Below are 5,364 nucleotides of genomic sequence, written 5' to 3' on the forward strand. Positions count from 1 at the left end.
AATTCCGTGAATGGGATTGAGACTTCTAAGTTCTTCACAATCTCCATGAACTTTCCAATTTGTTCATCAAACTTAGGCTTAGCTTTATGACTTGGGAATGGAAGTCTAATCACAATCGGGTCTTTTTCCTTAGACTTCTCTTCACTCTTCTTCTTTGAAACTTCATTGATGGTGGGTTCTTCTTCCTTAGAGTTCTCCACAACTCTTTGCTTGTCACTAGCATTCTCAACATCTCCATCAATTGGCTTCTTCAGCCCCTCATATCTTGTACCACTCTTCAAATGGATGGCACTCACCGTTTCATGTCTTGGAGGATTACTTTGAGGTGGTAATTTCCCCTTTTGTCTTTGAGAGCTAGAAGAAGGTTGATATTGATAACCTTGGCTTTGGCTTGGCTATATTTTTAGCATCTTGGTGTGGGCTAGTATGTTGTTGATGGTGATGTCTTTGGCTTGGCTATCTTTTTGCATTTGGGTGAAAAATTCTTGTTGATTCTTTTGCATTTGAAGGACCGCTTTTTGAACATCAAAGCTTTGGTCATTGGATTGATTGTAAGAAGGTTGATTTTGATAACCTTGGATTTGGTTTTAAAAGGGTCTTTGAGATTGATTTCTCATTGGAGGTGGGGTGTATGTTGGTTGAGGGTTTTGAACATTTTGACTTTTGTATGAAAAATTTGGATGGAATTAGGTATTCTAATTGTAATAGTTAGAATAAGGGGTGCCACTTTCGTATTCTTGGAAAGCATTCACTTGTTCATTTGTTCCCCTACATTCACTTTCATCATGTCCCAAAGTTCCACAACTCTCACATACTTCACTTGGAATTGAGGATGATGCCACCATAGCATTATCATGTTATTTGGGTGATTTGGAAGCTTCGTCAAGCTTAGCCATGGACTTCTCAAACTTGAAATTGATGGTGTCAATATGAGCACTTAGTTGAGCACCCAATTGAGTGATGGAATCTACCTTATGCTTTCCTCCTCTAGTAGCCTTTCGAGGCCTACTATATTGTGAATTATGAACCACCATCTCTTCGATTTTGTCCCATGTTTGATTGTCATCAACTTTGGTAAACATTCCATTGGATCCCATATTGAGAATGTTGCGGGAGTCTTCATATAGACCATTCCAAAATTGTTGCACAAGGAACCACTCGCTAAGTCCATGGTGTGGACAAGAACGACAACTGTCCTTAAATCTCTCCCATGCTTCATACAATGATTCCTCATCTCTTTGCTTAAACCCGGTGATTTGGGCTCTCAACATATTAGTCTTCTCCGGAGGATAGAATTTCGTGTAGATAGCAAATGCTAACTTCTTCCATGAAGAAAACCCTAATGCTCCCTTGAGAAGGCGATTTTTCCGACCACGTAAAGGTGAATCTCTTGCATTAATGGCGAGGAATTCAGCCTGAAAGTCTGCAAAGCTACGCAATATCACGAGGAGGAAAGGGGTAAATTCTAAAGAGACGACTAAGGTTTCTAAAATAACTAAAAAAGCGAACCTTGTACCTAATGATGAGGAGGCTGTGAAGCATGGTAGCATGCAAAACATCATAGGCATCCCTGCCTTCACCCTTGATGACGCAGAGCCTATGAAAGAAATTGATAAACCAACACAAGGAGATGCAACATCAGGTAATGAGGAGCAGGGAGAATGGGTGCACGTATCAAAGACTAAGAGTCCAAAGGCGATAGAAGAATCAGAGCCATTGCTTCAATTATCAGACGAGGATGTTCATGATGAACTAGAGTATTGGAAGCAGGCTGTGTATGGTTTCGTATTGGGAGCCAACCCACCCATGGCAGTGCTAGAAGGATATTTGAGGAGGATATGGCATAAGCATACCATAGATAAGATTTCATTCATGCCAAATGGGATATTTCTCGTCAGATTCCATACGAAAGACATGCAGGACCAGGTATTGAATGCAGGCCACTATTTATTTGATAGTAAGCCAGTCATAATTAAGCCATGGCAGGAGAATGTGGCATTGGAAAAAGAGCATGTTAAAAATGTACCAACATGGCTAAGGTTGCATCATTTACCCTTGAAATTTTGGGGACAAAGCCTGCCAAAAATTGCAGGACTGGTAGGTAAATTTGTCCAAAAGGATAATGCAACAGAGATGAAAACTAGATTAGCATATGCTAGAGTGCTAGTGGAGGTGCAAATTGACCAAAAATTCCCTGAAACACTTAAATTTAGTGATGAAAAGAAGCAATTGGTGGAGGTTAAACTTGAATAATATGAATGGAAACAAGTGCTCTGCACTAATTGTAAGTCCCTGGGGCATGATCATAGCACCTGCAGAAAAGGGAAAAATCAAGATGCTCACAAAGTCCAATCAATTAAACCTGTTAAACAGGTTTGGAGGAAAGTGGAGAAGCCCAAAAGTTCAGATCAGGCAAGTTCTGAAAACCCCTTAATCACACCTAGAGTTTCTGCACCTAGGGTGGAGGAAGAGCCTGTTCTGGTCCAGATTAAAGATTTCCCCCCTCTGACAATGCATACACCAGTAAAAGAAGGAGGGACTACTGTAGTGCTACTTCCTGATTCAGCAGGGAAGGGCACTAGTTCAGAGGGACACCCCAACCATAACCCTGATCAATGATTAAGCTAGGGTTTTGGAATGTGCGGGGTATGAATAGGAGGAGTAAGCAGCAAGTTATAAATAGATTTCTTATAAATAATAATGTTAATTTCTTTGCTTTATTAGAGACAAAAATCAAACAAAATAAATTCCACACAACCATGAATTTTTTTAGCAATTGGAGTATTTCTACAAACTCAGCATACCATCAAGGAGGCAGAATTTGGATACTATGGCAGGCTCATGAATGGGATATAAATTTTCTGGAATATGATGCCCAATTTATTTATATGACAGTTCTTTATAAGAGTACCAACAAAAGATTTCATGCCACTATGGTCTATGCTTTCAATGGAAGCACTGAGAGGCAGTCTCTTTGGGCTAATTTAAGCAGACTGGCAAATAACATTCAAGGGGCATGGACCATTGGAGGAGACTTCAACTGTGTCTTGACTGAGGATGAGAGAGTGGGAGGCTCATTTTCTAGGCAGGATGCAGAAGATTTCAGGCAATGCTTGCATCAATGTGAAGTGCTAGATAGTCCAGCCATGGGAGCTCTATACACATGGAATAACAAACAATGCCCTGCTGATAGGGTTTATAGCAGACTGGATCGTTTCCTGGTGAACCAAGAATTGCTCAATGAATTCCCTCTTCTGTATGCACACTTTTTGCCTGAGGGGACTTTTGACCACACCCCTTGTGTGGTACAGGCTAATCTTCCTGATGAAAAGAGATCCAGACCATTTAAATATTTTAATATGTGGAGTCTGGCTCCCAACTTTAAAGAGACTATTCAAGTTGGATGGAATTGTATGCAGACTGGAACTAAGATGTATGAGTTGGCTAGGAAATTGAAGAATCTGAAGCAAGGGCTCAAGCAGCTAAACAAAACCAGGTTTGCTGATATTGAGAGCAATGCTGAGGTGGCTCTTACTAAACTCACCAAAATTCAGCAAAGCTTGGGAGTGAATCCTCAGGACCTAGGTCTAATCCAACAGGAATGTGAGGCTAGAGAGAGCTACCAGCAGCTGGCTGAAGCTCAGAATCAATTTCTGCAACAAAAAGCAAAGATGAAATGGAATGCAGATGGGGATGCAAATACATCATACTTTCATGGTATATTGAAAACTAGGACAAGACAAAATCAGACAGTCCAGATTACTGATCATCAGGGGAATCAGCATACTGATAAGAAGGGTGTTCACGAGAGCTTTCTAAAGTTCTATACTCAGCTGCTAGGCCAATCTCACCCCACAACTCCTGTCAGCTTCAGAGTAGTACAGCAAGGTAACAAATGTGATGAGTCTCACCATCAGACTTTACTAACACCAGTTACTGATGAAGAAATCAAAAGCATTATCTTCAGTATACCAAATGAAAAAGACCCGGGTCCAGATGGCTATTCTAGTCAATTCTTTAAAGCTAGTTGGGACATTGTTGGAGGAGATGTATGTGCTGCTGTCCATGAATTTTTTAGGAATGGCAAACTGCTTAAGCAGCTGAATGCTACTAATGTTACATTAATTCCTAAAGTGCCAAACCCATTGACTGTAATGCAATTCAGGCCCATAGCATGTTGTAGTGTGGTATACAAATGCATTTCAAAGCTTCTCTATGCAAGGCTTGCTTTGGTTCTCCCTCACTTAATTTCAGTCACACAAGGAGGTTTTATTCAAGGTAGAAGCATAATGGAGAATATTCTAATCTGCCTAGACCTAGTTAAACTCTATGGAAGGAAGAGTGTCTCACCTGTTGGAATATGTGTCTTCCGACAATAATGCGATCACAACTGTCGATCATGATGATCACATGTTTAAGTCTCATTTTAAAGAATACAATTGGGAAGTAATATTTTACTGTCAACTGGTCCACACATATCGGTAATGATTGGCTGACTAGAGTTTGACATTACTGTCGTGCGACGGTGGTGATCAGTTGATCCCCTTAGGTCATACCTAAAGGAAAATACTCTTAATTGATCATTTAATTGATCGTATGACGATACGGGTTAATTAAATTACTTAAAATTGACGGACGATTTTGGAAGTAATATTTACGTGTCTCATTGTAATTTGATTAAATAAGATACGGTCTAAGTAATCGAATTGTTTCATTACTTAGATGAAATTATTGTTTAAGGAAACAATTTCATTTGAATGAATAAATTATTATGAATACAAGATGTTGTGATTTATAATTGGTAAAATTATTTTGTTACAAATAATTATGAATTACTAAGTCAATTTTGTATATGACGTATTTTTATTAATGCGTTGATTTTTAATATGATAAAAATACATAACATTTTCACATGACATGTTACATGTGACAAATTGACAAAATAATGTGTAAAATGGATTTACCATTTTACACTAAATGGACCGAAATAATGGGAAGTATTAGGGTATATATTATGTAAATTATGTTAGTGGTAAGCATAATGATGTTAGCCTAATACTAGCCATGCATACCTACACAATCTTGTGAAGACCACATTGTGCATGCATTGGCCATTCTCTCCCTCCCATACCCGGTTTTTCCACCCTCCATGCAAAGAGTTTTTGTCTTATTTTTGCATATAGACTACTCTTGGAAAAACCATTATTCATTCATTCATTTTTGCATCTAAAAACAAGAGTTTTAGAAAGATAAAAATCTTCCTCTATTCTTCCTCCTCTTAACCGAAAAATAAGAGAACATAAATAAAGATTTTAGGTCAATTTTATTTAATGATTAATATTGTTCTAGTAATAATAATATTAA

General features: G+C 38.5%; 1 non-coding gene across 1 annotated transcript; it reads left to right on the top strand.

The window, feature by feature from the left end:
- The first annotated feature begins 1,164 nt into the window (after positions 1 to 1,164).
- On the top strand, positions 1,165 to 1,271 carry LOC141650165 (small nucleolar RNA R71). Its single transcript, XR_012546215.1, has one exon. It is a non-coding gene; the product is annotated as a small nucleolar RNA R71 (small nucleolar RNA).
- Positions 1,272 to 5,364: the final 4,093 nt, after the last annotated feature.

The sequence above is a fragment of the Silene latifolia genome, chromosome 3 (assembly GCF_048544455.1).
Source record: "Silene latifolia isolate original U9 population chromosome 3, ASM4854445v1, whole genome shotgun sequence".
Lineage (NCBI taxonomy): Eukaryota > Viridiplantae > Streptophyta > Magnoliopsida > Caryophyllales > Caryophyllaceae > Silene > Silene latifolia.